General features: G+C 37.6%; 1 protein-coding gene across 1 annotated transcript in view; it reads left to right on the forward strand.

Annotated features, from left to right (window-relative positions):
* The window catches only part of LOC125961709 (uncharacterized), a 49621-nt gene extending 28566 nt beyond the window's left edge, over positions 1-21055 (forward strand). The window contains exon 5 of the mRNA XM_049700504.1: positions 20807-21055. The gene's annotated coding sequence lies outside the window, so the exon portion shown is untranslated. The remainder of the gene's footprint in view (positions 1-20806) is intronic.
* The last annotated feature ends 692 nt before the right edge of the window (positions 21056-21747 follow it).

A 21747-nucleotide genomic window follows, 5' to 3' on the forward strand; every position in this document is an offset into this window, starting at 1 on the left:
GTAGAGAGGGGTGTTGCATACACCTGTTTCATTTCCCTCTGACTTTTCCTTCTCCTTTCTCTATTGACATTAAAATCTATAGTGAAAGCACATAGTAAGCAGTCTAGGACAATTGATATGACATTTGATCTAAATCTCCAAAGTCTATTTTAGATGGGGATGCTGTGAGAGTCACAGGAGGGGAAAAAATCTAGAATTATTCTTATGTGATCAAATGTTCTAAAATAACAAAAGCAAATCTTATTTCTAGCTAATAACATAGCATTCCTTATGTGATGTCATATTATGGCAGAAAAGAAATATATGCGTCTATTTTCTTCTATATTAAAACTGCTAAGGAGTGGGGACAAATGAACTAAATCAATTGTTCTGGGTTCAAGTTGTAGTTTTTAGTAGCCATCCTTCTTAGCAAGTTTTCAGAAGCAAATGTAGTTCGTTTACTATCACCACTAAATGTGCAGTTGTGTAGATTTGTGGAAAAAAGTATTATCAACTATATATACTTTAAAATGATTTGTGTAAATTTATCTATTCATATTATTATTCTCCCCAAGTAAATCAAAATATACTATATACTATGTTTTTCTTCTATAGCTTAAAAGGGGAATGTATGTTGAAACTTATTCAAATATTTATTAGGTGTCTACTAAGTGCCAGGCACTCTACTAGGCAGTAGAGATGTTGTATTAGAGGTGGAAAATGTCCTTGACCTCCAGAACTGATACTCTTGTAAGAGAAATACTGGGTCAAACTAAGTCAACAGTTTCTTTGCTACAGAGCTTTTTACGAGTCTTGTGAATTATGAGTCTCTGATAAGGAGACGTAGTGGACAACAGATCCCAAATTTATTTGAAATCTTTTCCTTCATGGACTGTCTCATAGGATTTATGATCCACTGAACACACCTTGAGAGACACTAGTATTCTGCAGTGGTTAGTTAATTGTTTTCTATTAAACAACTATATACTGAATCCATGATATTATTATCTGGATTTTTTGGAGGATACAATGATGTACATGGCCACTGTGATGATAAGGGGGTCCAGTTTAATTAAGAAGAGAAACCACAGGAGCTGTAACTTAATGTAACAAAGAAATACACACACATATACATATATTTATATGTAAATTACTATTTATATAGTATACAATGTCTTGTGAAGAAGATAAGAGTTGTTTGTAACTTGGGATCTCACAGGAGGTTTCACAGAGAAGGTAGACCCTGAGCTGGGCAGAATTTCAGTAAGTTTCTTTGGTTCTGACCGTACGATAAAATCAGGTATTTGCACTGGTCAATCTGACCTTGATGGAACAGCATTCCATTTGCAGGGAATGGTGTGATCAAACATGCAGTGGTGGAGATTGCCAGATTGTAATATTCCAGTACCTGGAAAGTGTTGGAACATCTGCTTTCTCCACGGTCTAGAAAAGTGAATCTCAAGTGAAATGCAAGTATAATGGAGGCCAGTGCTCTTTGCTTTGTACACTGCTTTGATTCTACAACATGCAACAATGTAGTGATCTGTTTCAGATTGTCATTATTCGAGAGGGTTCTTAGTAACAGGAGTGGAAAAGGAAGACCTCTCTTCCTGTGTTTCTGCCCTATGCTCTTAAGCCAGAAAAGGTACCAACATCACTGACCTGACCTTGTCTCAGGTATCTATCAGGATCTACTAGAATCATTCTAGTGACAGGTAACTAGATGTCCAAAGGACTTAAAAGATACACTATAACCTTTGTATACTTTATCTACATGGTGAAACAAAAATGTCACCTGAGTGGTCCCCTTCCCTAGAAATACCAGTATGTTTTTCCAGTGCATGGCAGAACTTTGCAGGTAAAACTGGGATAAAGGTGAAGAACAGTCTTAAAATTCTAGTCCTTGAACAGCACCTAACACACAACAGGTTTTCAATAATCTTAGCAACATTATCCACAAATAATGACCATCAGCGTAACTGCTCTTTTGTGCCAAAATACATTACCATATTACTTTTTTTCCTTCAGCTTTACAACTTGGGTTCTATTATTGTATCCGTTTTACAGATTAGGAAAGTGAGGCTCAGAGATGCTAAGTCACTTGGGCAAGGTCACAGAACTTGTAGGAGATAAACCTGCACCCTTACTGTTGGATCCTACAAACCAGACCATAATTTAAGTCCTTCAAAATATACCTCAGAACATTTGAGTAAATTAATGAATAAATCCTCCTAGTCAGACTGACCAGATCATTATATTAGGTTCAGCTATAAGTGGAGGAAAGTCATAATCATAGTTGGACAGTTAATACAGTAACTTACTTGCTTTGAATTTTCTAAATGATATTTAGCTGGTAGTTTCATGATGATAACCATCGAATAAAAACAGGCATATTTTGGTGTTTGGAATAAGATCTCATATTGAGTAAAATACATATTGATTCCTAGACCTATATGATGTGAGTAACAGATGACATTGAGATGTCATCTAGAAGTACTCCTGTGCAGTTCATCATGTCAACCCAGCTAATAATTTTAGAATGTTCAGAGTGAATAATATATGCAGCCATAAAGCATATTTATAAGCAATGCAAATAATGTTTTTCCTATGCTAAACCCAGAGTTAAGTTATAACACACATTGTAAGATTAATGGGCCATTTTTTCTTCATCACTTTGCTAAATTATTTAGTCTGGAAACCATTCAGAAGGTTGCGAATTGGAGCTGAGCAGTAGTAGTGAGACTGTGCCTCTGATGATGAAACTATTTCCACCCCGACCCCTACTGCTCCCTTCTTGGGAAAGAAGGCAACATTTCTCCTAGAAAAAGTCACAGGTTTATAAGCTGGCTTGTATAATACGTTTGGAGGAATAGTGTGTCTTTTAAGCAGAGCCTATCTCAGCATATAAAATAATTTTTACCTACCATTTAATGAAATTAACACTCACTTTGAGGCTAGGTCTTTTGCCATTTGACTCCTGGATCATGTCTATGGGTATATTTTTTTCTTGAGACGAAGTGTGAACCCAATATAGTATCCATCATTCAGTCTATCTAGCTGATGTACATCCTCTGAAGTACAAGCTCCGTGAGGCCAGGCACTTTATCTGCTCTATCGGTGTAGCCCTGATGCCTAGTGTCTAGCTTTTGGAGATTCTTAATAAACATTTGTACTGAATAAGGTATGTACATGGTGAGCAAAAGTTGGCTTCCCATTTTACAGTCAAGAGTATCCCACTCATGTTCTGTGAACACTGGATAGCAGAATCTTACTATGTTATTTTTCTATTCCCTTTGCAAGTTTCCTGAAAGGGCATTCCTGTCCTTAGAATGTCCATCTCCTCCCATCTTCCTGGAGAATAACTCTTCTTTCTTAAATACTTAGTCCCATTATTGACTCTTTAAGATTGAATTTATTACCTCCTTACAAACAGAAAAATGCAGTGCTGTTTTTTTTTTTTGGGACATTTATCACCAGAAAATTATTCTAACACCTGAAATTCTGGACCTAAAATGCCTGGACTAGTGTTTCTCAAAGTCTGGTATCCAGACCAGCACATCAGCTGCACGTAGGAATTTTTAGAAATGAAAGTCTTGGGCCCTGCTCCAGACCTACAGACTCAGACACTCTGGGGGTGGGGCCCACTACCTGTTTCAGCAAGCTCTCTTGGTGATGCTGATGCATACTCAAGTTTGAGAGCCACTGCTTAGACCTAGAACTTAAGGTTTAGGCTTTGGACAGATCTGAGTCCTAAACACTACTGAGACACTGGAGTGACCATGAGCAAGTTACTTCTGGGAACCTCTTAGCATCTGTGTGCCTTGCTTAGCTAATAGTGATTTTAATTAATTAGAATAATGCACCCAGTGTACTCAAGAGAGTAACCAAAGCATACTTTATGTTCCATAAATTCTAGCTGTTTACCATTATCATCAATCAGAGCTTACTGACACATCCTGAAGACATTCTTCTAATAAGTGTAATAATATGGTTTGTAAAATTAACAGCTTAGAAGAGCATATTACAAAGTTCATCAGACAGGGTCTCAGCAGGAAATCAGGGGTACATCAATAAGGATAAATTGAGCCCAATGTAGAGAATCAAGAGATAGTGTAGTGCCCTGGGTTCAGTAAAAGTGTGGCTACTTTATAGGAGATGAAAGAGAAAGGAAGCCTTGCTGGAGAGAGAGTCCTCCCCAAAGATGCTGTGACGCCCCACAGAGAAGCACTATATGTTAGTTGGGGGATGCAGCCAACTCCCAGCAATTTGGCAAGAATTAATACCCTAACTTCACTCCCCTCCTTCATTCCCTACAATCTTCTATTGGTACTCTTCATTGGTGAGCCAAACGGAAGCCAGAGCAAGGACACTTACTAAGATAGGCCATGCAAGCCATCCATATAGAGTTGGGTGGAGAAAGGATGTGGAAGGGCAAATAGGACATATTTCCCACAGGTGGTGAGCGAGCTGTAAAATCACTCGCCCTTCTAACATCATTGCCATTGCAGGAGCACGGAGGAGCAAGTGGTTAGTTCTGACTTGGCAGATCCAGGAGACTGCAGGACAGAACTGGTATATGAGTTGGGCTTTAAAGGTAGATTTGAATTTTAATGGAGAGTATGGAGTAAGAAATGGTGAAGAACCAAGGGAAAGGGAGAGTCATTGCAAATGGAGAAAAGAAAAGTGGCATAAAGATAAGAAAAGTGAAGACTTACGGAAGAGATAGCAAATACTCTGCGTGTGACTGGAGCAGAGAATGGGTAGACGAAGGCTGGAAGTTAAGATGAAGTCATCCTTGAATAACATTAAAGTTTCCTCCTTTAACCTCAATTTCCACCTTCTACTCCCCTCACTAACATTGGAAAATTAAAAGTGAATTTGACTGGGTTGGTGACAATGGCAGTATGAAGCAAAGAGAGGAGAATAAGAGTAAAAAAATTAGTAGTACCTTGGTGAAGCTGGGTAAATGATGGGTGGTGGTGTCACGTCAAAGCATGGGCAAGTGATTGTGACAAATATAGGCTTATTTCTTGACTATATGACTTCAGTTAAGGTACTTAAGCCCTCTAGGCTGCAGTCTCCCAACCTGTAAAATGGGGATAAAACCTCGCTTCCTCCAAGGTTTCTGTGAGGATCTAATGAGCAATGGAAGTAAGAGTTGAGTCCAGTAATCAGTTTTTAATACATATAAACTAATGTGAGGATAAGGGTAAGAATACTTGCTATCATTTATTGAATATTTATGTGTCCAATATTGTGCTAGTCTATTTACATATCTTTTCTCACTTAGCTTTCTTTTCTCTTATCTGCCTTTCTATAGGCAAGAGATAACTGATGGCTCAGTTATGAGGAAACGCAGTTGTGAGGAAAATGTACCAGAAAGTTAATTCCTAATGGATCTGTCAGCCTTAAACAGAGCATGTCTGTGCTAAAATGTGTAAAATATCTGTGCTAATACTACTCAGTTGGACAAGTTTTGATAAAGTATTAATGAATAGGCATAGACAGCTTGGAGCTTTTTGGAGGGTATGTGGTAATATTAGTATTGGTGTGATGACTTTTGAAAGTTCTATGGCGTATAGAAGTCAAAAAGAAGACCCGGAAAGGGGGAAAGCTCTCTCTGAAAGTTATTGGGGAAGTCTGGCTAGTAAGACTCCAAAAGGGAGAATCAGTAAGAGGCCAGGTTATTCATAGGCCTTCTAAGAATGTGTCCATGAGAAATATTTACAATGATTGGATGCCGGAATAAAGGAGAACACTGGCTCCACAAATGGTAACTTATTTTACACAAACAGGCTAATGATAAAAATAATGAAAATCTGATGGATTTTTGAGAGTTTCATTGACCAAACTGAGACAAAAGTGCATAACAGCTAGATGCTCATAGTTTTAATCAGTTCCCTTTGGAGTCAAGCAAAGATAGCACCTGAAATGGTAAGGGACGTTTATGCAAGGTCACAAAGATTTTTGGTGGTGCATTTGGGATATAAACCCATTTCCGTAAGAATTCTTTCAGAAGTCAAATGTTTGCTTGTCAAAAATAGCATGAACTTACTTCCAGGAAAAGTTCCTAAGAAAAAATAATTTGAGTAATGAAGAACACTGATGTAAGAGTTAATTTAAGAACCCAGAAATAGAGGTAAAGAGTAAAGCAATTATGGGTTAAGAGTCTGCATAGGCAGAAGGAGCGGAGCGGCTGCTGCTCAATGGCGGAAAAGCCGCCGGTGTTCTGACCACTTCGTCCCCCTAGCAGTTGCGGGGGAGTTTCCTGCCGGCGCGGCTGGAGTCTCTGTTTCTCAGGGTTCGGTGGCTCGAAGATGCTCCAGAGAGACGAGGCTGCGGCGGAGGAGGTGGCGGCGGCCGAATCGGCAACGGCGCTAGGGTGGAGAGAAGGCGGCGGCGGCGTGCGGGGCCCAACGGTGTGAACAGCCCCGGAGGCTGCGGAGGCGGTGGCCAAGACCCCGAGGGGGAAGCGGCGGCTGAGCCAGGGTCGCGCCTCCGTTGGAAGCCTGGGCTGAGTGCAGCAGAGGGGTTCTGCGGCGGCCGCGAGCGGACGCCCTAGACCTCGCCTCTCTCCCTCGCCCCAGGTAAGGCCGCTGGGCGCCCCGCCGCAGGGGGAACGGCTCGCGAAGCCCCGGACCGTTTTCGGGGTGCCACCGAGCTGCGGCCGGGACCTCTCCCCGCTTAATCCTCGCCCTGAAGTTATTTTTAAAATGAAGGGCTCAATGAGTGTTGGAAATAGTTATTTCATTTTTCAAGTTGCATGACCTCTAATGTCAGATTGAGCAGATCTAGAACATTTTTGCCCATCCTGTTTGGCAGAATGCTTATGCGTTTTGATAGCGGCTCACATTCATCACTATTCAAGTTGGCTTAAAAACAGTTTGAACACTTTAGAAAAAAGACATTATGAGAACAACTAGGAAGCTGTTTTGATGAAGTCACTGTTAAATACCTTTTAAAATAGGCTCCACATGTGTAATGTATCAAAATAAAGTTGGCGGGAGTCTTGTAAAAAGGATTATTTAGGAATTTGAGTAGTCTTAAGAGTTATGTAGCTATTTTGGGAAAAACATTCTTTTTCTGTTAACAAACGTTTACAACTCCTGTGATGTGAGAATTACCGAGGTTTACTGTGGGATTAACACAGGAACTCATTTTATTTGAGCTACTACATGGATGTAGAAGTGGTAAATTGTTCCGGTTAGCGTAAATCCGTATGTAGAAGAAAAAAAAAAAAAACTCTGCATAAATTCCCCTGGAAGGGGGATATGGCCAGAGATGGCAATTTGAAAACAGTGAGTCACCAAAAGTAAAAGTAAATTACAAGCTGTTTTGGGGGTCTTCAAGAGAGATTTTATAGATTGAACAACAGCAGCAGCAAGGATAAAATATAACGCTGTCATGTAGACTGCAGCCTGAAAAGAAAGCATTGCAGAAAAGCCACATCATCCTGAATTTATATTTCCGTGCATTTGAACAGATTGGAGAGCAGTAAAGTTGTTTTAAGAGTGAGTGATTTAAGTCAGCCAGCTTGTGAATAATACGAGATATTTTTGCATTTACATTAACTTATGTCCATAAATAACAAACTTTAACAATGAACAAAATCCATAATCCTGATAATGCTAAGGAAACTGGAAAGATACCTTTACCTTGAAAAGACAGGATAAAGAAGACAGCATAGAAATTTAGGGAGATTGCAGTTTTGGAAAAATCATATTAACATTTATTAGCTGCTACAGCTTTGAAATGTGATGATTTAAAGAAAGAAGTAGACTGTTGATTTCTAAAAGGTAATGTGTTGGCTGAAAGAGAAGAGAATCTTGTTGAGACCTAAAGTGTTCTTTTAAGGTTATATTTCAATGTCATTTCAAAAAATAAACACATTTCCCATAACAAAACAGTGAGGTTAATGGAATAATGCAGGTGAAAGCTTTTTGGCCCGAAGGAGTTCCATCCTTTGGAACAAAGTTTTATTGTTGAACACACCATGACCCAGGCCTGTGAGTGCCAGCACAGTGGCTGTTTTTACAAGATCTGGTACAATATTCACAGTAGTTCTGGCCTTAGCACTAGGCAAGGATCATTCTTTTTGTATCTTCCTGATTGCTTCCTCTACAGAAATGGGATAATCCCTCCTCTTCTAAACTGGAAAGTAGTTTTTTCCCTCAATAAAACTAGTTTCTTCTCCAGGTTGAGCTTTTCCAACTCTTAGAGGTCTAAAATGAATGATATGAAACATACTGTATTTGCATCTATTTTTATTTAAGAGTTATCTAAGGAGATTTATCTAATTAAATAGGAATTTCCTAAGAGATGCCAAAATAAACAATCAACAAGTTTTCTTTAAGGATCATATATATTATATAACAAGATCCACCTAAGAGTTAAAATATAAGTAGGTATATAATTTAACTATTTGAAGATAATTTTTCTTCTTACCACTGAAGCAATAAGCAGGTAGTAGTACAATTTGGGGAAAACAATATTTCTGGCTTTTGTTTATTTTAATTTGTGATATTCATGAGATCTTTTGTGAAGCCTTTGGGTATATAGTAAAATTCATGGGTTTTTAACTTTGTATTGACTCGTATTTTTGTAGATTTTAAATTTTTCTTCTGGCTTTAATTTATACTATCTCCTTTTACTTTTTCATTTAGAAATAATGTATTTTTCTCAGGATTGCAATCTCAGTGCAGTCCTCTACTTTTCTATTTGTTGGACGTTCTCTTAGACGTCTACATTTTTGTCTAGTTAGTACATTTCTAGTTTTTTATACAATTGATAACTCTTTAATCTTATGAATTCTTTATATTTACTCTTTGGAGACAAGACTTATAGGGATTTCCTTGGGCTTAAACTAGAAAGAAAAATGAATTTGCATATGAAATGTTGAAGGCTTTGTTACAAAGTGGGTTAACATTATATGTATGTTTGAAATAAACTACTTCAACCAGAGCACCTAGCTGTTAACCTCCAGATTAATATCTATCATAAAATATGTGCATGCTTCCAACACATGGCATTGCCTCCTATTACTGCATGTCCAGGAGAAATGGTTTTGTCTTGTAGCAAAAGGCATTAGCTCTTTGCACATTTTTTTTTTTTTTAATGACAGCTATCCAAAAATCAAGCTGAACCCTTGTATATGAGGACAGAAAAGGACAATTTTTAGACAGGTCTAATATCCAGTTTCCAGTTGTACCTTTCAGTCACTTAGAGAGAAGGCTTAGACCCCTGAAGCCCAAAGTCACAGGTTTTTTAGGATTATGGTGGTATATACCTCCAGTTTATAGGAAGAAAATGCGTTGTAGAAAATCCAAGTTAAATTAGGACTAAAATCCAAGTTAAATCTAGAACTAAAGTTTTACTGCCCCAAATACTTGTAAACTCTAGGTTACTGCTCTGTTGTCCATTTCATCAGTTGCAGAATATTCAAGTTAGTCTTTCAGTGCTAACAAGAACATAAAAATGCATTATGTCTAAAAGCAGAACATGATTGCCAAGCCAGATCTGCTCATTACCTGAGAGTTTGGGGGGCCACCCAAGCGGCATCTACTTGTTTGCTACTGACCTTCAGATACACTTGCTCAAGAATTGTTACAATGTAATAACATACACGCTTATGTACTCTTGAGTTTATTGAAAACACACAGCAAATGTGCACACACACACACATACACACCAGCACGCACCTGCTCTAGAGCCTAGAATTTTAAGAGTCAGAACTGTTTATTTGCTTCTGGATTAAGATGGACCCTGTATTTCCTCAGCATGCTAATTAGAAACTCTATAAACAATTCAAAACCAGCTTCTTAAAATTCTGTTTTACAAAAATTGATGTTAAATATTGTCCTCAGAGAGTTCTACTCTGACTTTTCAAATTGTTTTTTTCTCCCTTCATGGGATAAACAGTTAGGGTTTCTTTTTGTTTGTTTTTTTATCTCTCATGTAAAAAATTCTATCTTAAAAGCTGATTTATTATTTCTTCCTTAGCATGGATGACATGGGAACAAAGATGATATTTCATCAGTCTTGTTTTTATTTAAGTTGAAAGGTTATATATTTCTACTATCTACTACAATAATGCTAAATATTTTTATAGTGCTTGTAAATCTTATGACATTATTTTTTTAGTTTGTATTTAAGGCATTTACTCAAAAGGGACCATATGCCTCAGTTCATGTCACTCTATCATCAGTGTGTATGGTCACTCTATTTTCTAATACTTTTAAGATTGGTTTTGGCCCCGACGTTCCTCTGCCAGATTTATTTCCTTTATTTTCCCCTATATAGCACCATTTGGGCCATTTAATAAATAATTTCCCAACTCACCTTTCATAGTTATTTTAAACGTGTATCTATTTGAAATACCGAATTGTTTTGTATTTCCTAATTTTTGCAAAAGTAGTATCGACTAAAAATCACATCCTATTCTTCTATTTTTTCTACACAAAATTATTGTTTTAAAATTTGTCTGTGTTGCTCCATAGAAATTATTGCTTCTGGCCACTGTCTAATATTCCACCATATGTTAATACCATATTTTGCTTATCCATTACCCTGGTGATACATACTTAGGCTATTTTCAACACTTTATGTCCACCATAAAGCATTAATACACTCTTTCCACATGTCCCCTTGAGTAACAGTGCAGAGTAACAGTGCAGCCGTGGAATGGCTGAGGTAGAAGTCATATGCCTTATTTCACAGATTCCTCCCCGGAATAGCTGTACCATTTTCCCCTCACCAGCAATACTTGCAATTTCTCTCTTGCCATATCCTTTGTCACCACATGCTGTTAATCTGCACTTTTAAAAATTAATCAATTTATTTATTTTTGGCTGCATTGGGTCTTCGTTGCTACACTCAGGCTCTCTCTAGTTGCAGCGAGCGGGGTCTACTCTTCGTTGCGGTGCGCAGGCTTCTCATTGCAGTGGCTTCTCTTGTTGCGGAGCACAGGCTCTAGGCGCGCGGGCTCAGTAGCTGTGGCTCCCAGGCTCTAGAGCGCAGGCTCAGTAGTTGTGCGCAGGCGTAGTTGCTCCACAGCATAATTTGCATTTTAACTTCTGGAAATTTGGCATGTGTGGATTCATATGAAGTAAGGTGTTTTAATTCTGCATTGCTCTGATTCTAGAAAAGTTAGGTCTTCATATACTTTCTTGTTATTCATGTTTTCCATTCTATGAATTGCCTATCATGACCTTCGCTCATTTTTCTATTGAGTATTGTGTGTCTTTAGAGATGTAGAAGTTTTTGTATTCAGATGTTGAGTTTTGTTGGGTTTTAGATAATGTATATGTCTTCTACCCATCAACTGTTTTTCAGTCTGACTTTGGTATCCTTTATTGTACATAAAATTCTAATTTTTTATTAAAGTATAATTGATTTACAATATTAATTTCAGGTGTACAACATGGTGATTCAATATTTTTATAGATTATGCTCCATTGAAAGTTATTATAAAATATTGGCTATATTCCCCATGCCCTACAATATATCCTTGTATCTCATTTATTTTATACATAGTTGTCTGCACTTCCTAATTCCCAGTCTGTATCTTGCCCCTCTCGCTTCCCTCTCCCCACTGGTAACCACTAAATTGTTTTCTATATCTGTGAATCTCTTTCTGTTTTGTTGTATTCATTCGTCTTATTTTTTAGATTCTACTTATAAGTGATATCATTACAGTATTTGTCTTTGACTTATTTCACTAAGCATAATACCCTCCAGGTCCATCTATGTTGTTGTAAATGGCACAATTTAATCATTTTTTATGGCTGAGCAGTGTTCCATTGTATACATATGGCACGTATTCTTTGTTCATTCATCTGTTGATGGACACTTAGGTTGCTTCCATATCTTGGCTATTGTAAACAATGCTGTTATAAACACTGGATGTGGGTGCATGCATCTTTTCAAATCAGTGTTTCTGTTTTCTTCAGATATATACCCAGGAGTGGAATTACTGGATTATATGGTTATTCTGTTTTGTTTTTGTTTTTATTAACATCTTTATTGCAGTATAGTTGCTTTACAATGGTGTGTTAGTATCTGCTTTATAACAAAATGAGTCAGCTATACATATACATATGTCCCCATATCTTCTTCCTCTTGTGTCTCCCTTCCACCCTCCCTATCCCACCCCTCTAGTGGCTACATCAGTTAACATTCACACCAACAGTGTACCAGGGTTCCCTTTTCTCCACATCCTCGCCAAGGCTTGTTAGTTTTGTTCTTTTTATGATAGCCATTCTGACATGTGTGAGGTGATCTCTCATTGTGGTTTTGATTTGCATTTCCCTGATGGCTAGTGATGTTGAGCATCTTTTCATGTGCCTGTTGGCCATCTGTATGTTTTCTTTGGAAAAATGTCTATTCAGCTCTTCTGCCTATTCTTTTAAATCAGATTTTTTATATTAATAAATTTATAATTTTAATATAGTTAAATTCATCACTTTTGCGTCATACAATGTATGCTTCTTTATTTTTCAAAGATCTATTTCATCTCTTACCGTGAAATCACAAATATATTACCTTGCAATTTCTTTTATTCTCTCTAGATTTTATTTTTCACATTTAAATATTAAAACTCTTGTATTTTAGTTTTGTACATTAGGTGGAATTATATAACATAATGGTTAATAGAATGATTTCTGTGGGGTTTAAGTTCCAGCTCCACCATGTACTTCTTAGGCTAGTCATTTTATCTCTCATACTTCAGTTTTTCCACCTGTAAAATGAGGATAATAGTTTATGCCTTGTGGATTTTTTTGTGAAGATTAGGTGAGCTATATAGGACTGGGTACAACATAAGTGATACCACTAGGTTAAGATCCAGTCTCATCTCTCTTTTTAAAATGAGACTGTTTCCCCAAAAGCTGTAATTCAACCTCCTCCATTGGACTATGATTCCATCTCTTTCATGTGCCAACTTCCTATCTGTATATAGCTCTATTTCTAGGCCACCTGTTTGATTTGTTTTCTTGTTTGCTGTTTCTTCCAAGGGCATCACACAGTTCTTATCTATCATGACTTCCCAATATATCTTAATGTGTAGGGCACATTCTCCATTTTGAGCTTATTTTTCAAAACTACCTTAGCTGTATGGAGAACTTTATTCTTCCAGATACATTTTATTTTACTTTATTTTATTTTAATTTTTTTATAGGAGATAGAGCAATCTGCTCTTTTTTTTTCTTTTTTTCTTTTTTTTGGCTGCATTGGGTCTTCATTGCTGCGTGTGAGCTTTGTCTAGTTGCAGCGAGGGGTGGGGCAGGAGGCTACTCTTTGTTGTGGTGCACAGGCTTGTCATTGCAGTGTCTTCCCTTGTTGCAGAGCACAGGCTGCAGGCTCGTGGGCTTCAGTAGTTGTGGCTCGTGGGCTCTAGAGTGCAGGCTCAGCAGTTGTGGTGCACCAGCTTAGTTGCTCCGTGGCATGTGGGATCTTCCTGGACCAGGGATTGAACCCATGTTCCCTCCATTGGCAGGCGGATTCTCAACCACTGCGCCACCAGGGAAGTCCCCCCGATACATTTTAGAATCACTTTTTTATGCTGTCCCTCAAAAAAAGAAAAAAAAAGAGCTTGGCCTTTTATTACAGTTGCATTTAATTTTATAGATTAATATAAGGACATTTATATTATTATAGTAAGTCATCTCATCCATACCTGTGATATATATTTCTTTTACTCATGTGTCCTCTAATAAAGTTTTCATTATGAAGATTTTCTGCATAATTTATTAGGTGAAACCCCATACTCTCTATAGGTTTTGTTACTATGGTAAATTCATCTTGTATTATATCTAGATATTGATGCTATGGAGGAACACAATTGATTTTGGTGTATTAATTTTTTTCCAGCCCCTATGTTGAGCTCTTTTCTTAGATTTAATAGTTTATTGATTTTCCTGTGTTTCCAATGAAATACATAATCAAAACAATCTATAAATATGACATTTTTATCTATATTCTTCTAAACCTTCTCTCTTTCTATTTCTCTCAATACACAGCTCCAAAAAGGTCGGTTCCAGTAGACCAGTAATGTTAGAAATCTTCATCTCAATTCTCTCCTTAAAGGAAATGCTAATTTTTTAAAAAAATTAGTAGTATAATAATTTTTGTTAGTGTATACATGTGCCATGTATTTTTGGTATATAGCCTTTATCAAGGAAAGATAGTTATTATTTGGATCTAGTTTTATAAAATTTACCCTACCCAATAGATTTTGAACCTCATGGGATGCTTTTTATCTCTTCTATCTAAAAAGAATGATGATATGATTTTCTCCTTTTATTTAACTAATACAGTGAATCACATGAATTGATTGGCTGATACTGAACCAACCTTGCATTCTCAAGGATAAACCCACTTGACCAAATCGTATTATAGTATAGATTAGCTTTTGCTGTATTACAGACCACCTCAAAACTGAGTGGCTTAGGGAGATCAGCTTGGTGCTTTGTGACCACCTAGAGGGGTGGGATAGGGAGGGTGGGAGGGAGGGAGACACAAGAGGGAAGAGATATGGGAACATATGTATATGTATAACTGATTCACTTTGTTATAAAGCAGAAACTAACAAACCATTGTAAAGAAATTATACTCCAATAAAGATATAAAAAACAAAAAAACAACAAAAAACTTAGTGGCTTAAAATAGCAATTACTTGGCCATTGGGGACTGGATTCATCTGGGTAGTGTTTTACTTTTGGTTTTATCTGGGCTCCTTCATGCAGTTTTAGTCAACTGATGGATCAGCTGAGTGAGAGCTGGTCTGAGACAGCCTCACTCACAGGTTCGGTGGTTGGCTTGGACAGTGGGAGCACCTGGTCCACTTGTCTTCAGAACCTAGTGGGCTAGTCCTCGGCAACTGAGCCATCAAGCTCTTTTGCTATTGTCTCATCATGTGGGTTTGAGTATGCCAAAGCCCAGTCCTGCTGAAGTGGTGACTTAGGAATGAGGGTGTCAGAAGGGGATTGTACCATAATTTTTGAAACATCCTATCACAATGTTTTTAATATACCTTAAAACTCTGTGGAATAATATTGTATTTAGGTTTTTGACTTATATTTTTAATAAGGAAAATTTGATTGTAATGTTTTTTTATATTGCCCCTGTTTGGTATAATATTCTTCTTGCACCTCTAGCCCCATTATTCTAGCTTGGGGTACTTAAAATGTATTGAAGGGGATAGAAATGAGTATTGCATCTTAAATAAAAGTCTTGGACAAGTGGTTCCCACTTATCACTGAGGTTGTTCAAAAGGCTGCACTCTCACGGTGGACTATTGAACCCTTATGTACACCAAGCATTACATCTCACTTATACAATATTTATATCACAGCGCCTATGTATAGCACAATACCCACTGCTAATTCAGATTGTGTTTTAAGATATGAGACAAAATGTAAGACTTTTATTATAGTCAGAAACATCTAGCAAACCAACCAGAAAATAAAAGCTAATTTTCAGTTGGTTGGCCGAGAACAAAAAAGCGAAGAATACCTAGTGCAAAACCATATCTCTGCTAACTACTGTTGGATTTAGAGCACACACATGCTAAAAAATATCTTCTTATCAAAGATTTGAGGTTGGACCTGAAAAAACTATATCAGAAGTGAAAATAATCATGTGGTCTGACCAGCGTGGATCACACAAAGTAAGTGTATACTATATATAAAGTAGATAGACTACGAGGTCCTACTGTATAGCACAGGCAACTATATTCAATACTTTGTAATAACCTATAATGGAAAAGGATCTGAAGAAGAAATACATATATCGGAATCACTTGGCTGTACACCTGAAACGCAACATTGTCAATCAACTATACTTCAAGTAAAACAAAACAAAACAAAAAACTAAGTGTAAAGGGAAGTATAGTTTTATAAATTCACCTCTGATATCCAATGGACCAACTGAAAGACAACAGAAACTACAACTATCTAGGAGACAGGACATGGCCGGCAAACCAGGCCGTTACCCTCGGTAACGGTCATACCTGCCAAAAAATATACAGACTAGCCTGCATTCATGAATACATAGGAATTCTTCATTTATCTGGCATTGTTAGGCAATGAGGTATTGTATGTTAGGAGAAGTTTTTTTAAAATGACAAATTGAAGAGGAGTTATTTTAACCTTCACTCGGTAACTTTTTTCTAAAATTAAGAAATGTATCTACTGGTGTATCTAATGTTTCCCTGATAACTCGGGGTCATCAATTCAATCAACGTTTGCATGAATAATGCGAATGGAAACAAGACAGGTATGCTTACTGAAACTGAAAATGACATAGCAAGGGCTGGAATAACTGATGAGAGAGCAAGAAAAAAGCAAAACTGAAAACAAACCGTGATCAGGAAACAATCAGTCAAGTTCTGACTTTCTGTACTTAGTTTCAAAAAGAGATACCACAAATCCCAGCGAGAGACTCCAGCATCATTAGCTGTCTTTCTCCTTTGTTTCCACCTTCCTTTCCTTTTCCTTCTACCCTAGATTGTTCCAGGAAGTGTTTATAGCTCCTTGCAAGACAAATTCTAATACTTGCTTTCTCTCACACAAACTTCACAATATGTCCATGTGATAAATGGTGTGGAGGTAAAAGAGAATTCATCACAGGGACAGCTCCTACGAAAATAAAATTAGAAACTATCTTCTAAACATGCAGAGAGAAGGGCGTGGTGTCAGGCACTAATTTCCTTGCGAATTCCTCTCCATTTCTAATAGACGTTCTTCTTTACCAGGATCCCTTTTTATTGGTGTCCTATTCCAGACTGCTCCACTCCGCCCATCCTCATCCTGTAAAATACATTCACACTCTTTTGTGACCCTACTTATTTGCCCATTAAATAATCAATCATAGAACTGTAGGAATTAAATACAGAGTGAAATTAAAATACTGGAGTCACTTGGAGGGTTTAAGCAGCTCCACCAGAAAATACTGGGCATGGATTTAAAAGAGGCTGCGTGGGACTTGCTCTTGTCCAAGTTCTTTCTCAAGAAGTATCTGAAATAAGCCTAAATTCAGAGTTAATCAGACTGGCCTGCTTTCTCAGGTGGACTGGAATTCTGCTCTTTCCCCTCAACTCCCTGATGTCAGTGATACTTTCCGGAGAGGAGGTAGACTTCTCTGCCTACTGCAGAAGCTCAGTTCCCCCCGGGTCCGCTCCTTGTCTGAATCCCACACTTGAGGCCAGATGCCAGCCTTCCCAGAACATTCGTGGCCTCCTTTCAGTTTTTGACCTGCTCAGATTGAGTCCCTCTAGACTCTTTCTGGAAACCTGATCTTCAACCCCTTTCCCTGACCTCGATGGTTACCTGCCTACTTTAGGCCTCAGGTGCTTTAGCTATAAAATGATATAGTTGCCCTTAATTCTAAAGTCTTCTTTCTAAAGCACTACAATGTGGTGGCTCCTTGAAAATGTTTCTCTTTGCTGGTTTTAATTTTGTAGAGAATTAAAACCCCAGCCACTCTAAAAGACAGTAAGTTACATTGGATAAGGAAAGTGTGCTTTTGTAGTTAGATTAACAGGGATGGAAGACGACTTAGTATGTTTTAAGATACTCATGATCTGTTCTCGTGAGAGTCGGGGAAGAAGGGGAAGAGAGTTAATAAAATACCAAACAATTGTGACAAATTAAGTTCACCAAGATGTAGGTGATTAGTTACTACTTGAATAAGCCACACAAATCCAATCCAAGTTTTCCTTCAGTTTTCTAAGAAGGATCCCAGTGAACTGAGTCCCACGTTCAGTAACTCCACGTTCAATGGCTTAGTCTTTAAAAACTGTTATGTTGCTGGAAGCAGAAATATTGCCCATCAGTCCTAATTGATGTTTAGCTAACACGCACATTTGAAATAAATTTATTACTTTGCCTGATCTCAGTGTAATACATTCTAAAGGGGCAAAGAGCACACGAAAAGTTATGGAGTCTCCATCTTCTACACTGAAGTGTGCAATAAATTACATATTATTTGGCCGTGAAATTCACAAGCCATAGAAACCACACCATTAGCAAGGTATACAGTGGTAAACAGCAGGTAATGAGAATGATATAAAACCAAACAGACTGTGTAGGTTGGCACTGCTGCCAATAAAGCAATCATTAAATGCATTCATATGCATCTACGCTAAGTAAGCTCTTTAGGGCAATTGCTATGAGTTCTACATACCTGTCAGGATATTATATATAGCCCAGTTTCTATGCCCTTTATTCAAAGACGCTGAGAAAGGGTTACTCTGGGTAAATTCAGACCTTTTCTCAATATAGAATTTGGTCAACATGCATTCTGAACAGCAAAATTTCACAGTATTTTCCTACACTAATTGCCACCTCAGCAAATGCAGGATTAAGTATAATAGATTATAAGAAGTTAGAAAGGAAAGATGGAAGAAAAGAAGGAAGGTAGAAGAAAGGTGGATATGGAGTACTTCAACATTTATGTAGAGTGGACCTAAAACTAACCTGAGGTTTCCCTGAATTATTAGCATATGCTATAGAAACTTAAATGAAAAAATAAAAAAACCCAGCAAGGGAAACTCAAAGATTCTCTGTTTTTTCACTTTACTGCATATACATGTCCATCTTAAACAATCTATATGCTTATATCCAACAAGAGAGCATTGTTTTGCAAGGCTATTTGGGTTCTATCAGCATGTAAAGGTCGGACAACTCAACTTTAGCAGAGTCAGCCTTCAGGTGAATAATTGCTTCTTTCAGGTTGCGAGCATTTGAATTCTCCAGAAATGTTTCCCAAAATATGAAAATTAAAAGAGTCCTAGAACAGCGTCCTTTAGAAGTTTTATAGTATCAAGGTTTTTGGAGGAGGAGTATCCTTGTCCATTATCAACACAATGATTCCAAGCAGATCAATTTATGCTGAGAATATTATATAACAGAACCCACTTCACATCCATTATACTGACAATGATCTTCATTACTTCAACCTTGTGCTTCTTATAAAGTTGAAAATACTGAGCCAAGAACAGACAGTGACAATGCCAGAGACTCAGATGTACCTATAGGTGCCTTCAGACAACATCAGCCACCCAGGCTAAAGTCCTGGTTTAAAACATCCCAACATGAATGCATCTCAAAAATCATATGCTGAGCAAGTGAAGCCAGATCAGAAGGGCACCTACTGTATTATTCAACTTACAGGAAATTGTAAACTCGGCAAAAGTCATCTCTAAAGATAAAAAACAGATCCGTGGTTGCCTTGGGGTGGGAGATGGGGATACTTTTGCAAAAGCCTGGGAGGAAACTTTCTAGGGTTTTAGAATTGTTATCTATCTTTATGGGGGTGGTAGTTATACAAATGTATACATTAATTAAAAGTCACTGAACCGTTGACTAAAAGTGTCTGCATTTTATTGTATGTAAATGATACCTTAATAAGGTTGATTACAAAATGAACCAAAACCAAAACAAAGCAGAAGAAAAACCTCTCAAGACCTTAAAGAAAATACACTGTTTTCTTCCAGGGTACCAGATTGGAAATGAGGCATTGGTCTGTTCTACCCTCAGATTATCCCTAGGATTATCTAGTCTATTTTAAAGCACTAGAGTCCCCTATCAGGAAAACTCACCCCATGTTTAATTACTTGGATTTCTTCTGTGCCTCTTCTCCCAACACAGTGAAGCCATTCACGGAAGAAAAACCAGCTTTTTCCAACTTTGCATCACCATGTATTCTTTGCAAAGCTATTATTTATAGAATAAAATTTGGCGACACTTTGTAAAAATCTAGCTTTTTGAGCCTTACAAATCTTAACAGTTAACCTATTGCCTCCACTGGAATTTGGAAAAAAAATTATTTTGAAAATGAATAGCTGAGAATTGACATTTTTGCTTTTTGTGATTTTCTCTTCCCCTAAGATAGAAGTGAGTAGGAATGAGAAACACATACATAAAGAAAAAAAAATTATCTTGCTGCCTTTGCATGGTTATAATTTATAGGAGGCCCTTTTCAACAATAATCTATTATCAGAATCAATAAAATACAATCTCCATGAAGGCCAGGCCAGGATATTTGTCTCTTTTTCAGCAGATTGCAATACAAACCACATTCATGGATATGCTTCTTGATGATCTTTGTAATACTGTAACAGTTGACCATTTCCTCATGCCTCTTCACCTTAACTTAAACCTGGTTTTTCACTGATGACCTCACATTTCCTTCTCTATCACTTGGTTGTGGGCCTCTTTTCCAACTCCAACTCGCATTTCTCTATCACTTGGTTGTGGGCCTCTTTTCCAACTCCAACTCGCATTTCACTCTGGAACCAAAGGAAGACTCACACCTTCCTGCTTTTTAGTGATACCTCAAGGTCATTTCCATATTGTGATCACCCTGAAGAATAGCCAGACAATTGTTATTTCAGAGCCATCTGACAGTTTGTAGCTCTAAAAATTAACTAAGGACCAAATTTGTCAAAAATATCCTAGTTTAAGATTTTGGTAATACAGCAACAGTAATCCCGAAGTCACTTATGACAATCAGTGTGGGAAGCATCCTCCTTCAGGAAGATCCTTTGCCATACAATACTCTTTCCCTGTCTGGTAATAAGGAAGCACGGCCGAGGAAAGTAACCTTTTGTGGAAAGAAATACTTGGCTTCGAGAAGGCTTGCAGTTCATATCTTTTTGTTGAATTAGATTCCCCATTATTTACTTTATCCACAAAGAGATAATTATCAGAGTTATGTAAGCAATTAAGGAGATGCTACTCCACATTCTTTCAGCTTGTTGACCTTTCTCACTTTATTTCATGTGGCTATCTGAAACATCAGTGATTTACATGTCTTTTTTTTTTAACAGATTTCTGTGTGTGTGTGTCCCCATGATGAAAACATCATTAAAGTAAAATATCATGAATAGACTCTTAAGAAGCAGAGTCTACTGAAAGTCCTGGAAAATATGAAAGCACTAATATTCATGGACAACTCTACACTCTGAAAGTTACTCCAAATGTTGTTGATCTCTCTTTTGTCTAGGAGTTTTTCAAATTTTCTACCATGATCATTTGTTAGTTTTATAATTACATAATAAAGGCATTACATCATACAATCTTTTGTTATCCATTGCAGTTTTAAAACTATTCCTTTCCTTGTCCTCAGCAGATATGTCATAGATTATTAGTACACAAGCAAAGACGTTCAACGTAACAGTACTTTATAGTGAGAAGAACTATACTGAGCTATCTCTATCCTAAGACAATGCACTAGGAAAGCACTAGGAATTCTTAAGCACTAGGAATACAGAGACGATCAAGGGGCAAGTTCCTTGCCTTCGAGTATACATGATCATTATAGCAAATGCTTAAATAGCACTTAGTATGTAACTCACCACAGCAGTCTTATTATCCTCCTTTTTAATAGGTGAGCAGAGGAAGCCACAGGGAAGTCATAGGGTAAAGCCAGAATTTGAACCTAGGTAGACTAGTACACTCTCCACGGCTTTAACTACTACATTTATATATATATATATATATATATATATATATAAACTCCAAGTATTCCAAAGTTACAAAACACTTATCTACCAAAACTCCAAAAGGAGCACACAAACTTGCAGAGAAAATAAACATGTGGCCTTCCCTTGTGGGGCAGTGGTTGAGAGTCTGCCTGCCGATGCAGGGGACACGGGTTCGTGCCCCAGTCCGGGAAGATCCCACATGCCACGGAGTGGCTAGGCCGGTAAGCCATGGCCGCTGAGCCTGCGCGTCCGGAGCCTGTGCTCCTCAACGGGAGAGGCCGCAA

The sequence above is a fragment of the Orcinus orca genome, chromosome 17 (genome assembly GCF_937001465.1).
Source record: "Orcinus orca chromosome 17, mOrcOrc1.1, whole genome shotgun sequence".
Lineage (NCBI taxonomy): Eukaryota > Metazoa > Chordata > Mammalia > Artiodactyla > Delphinidae > Orcinus > Orcinus orca.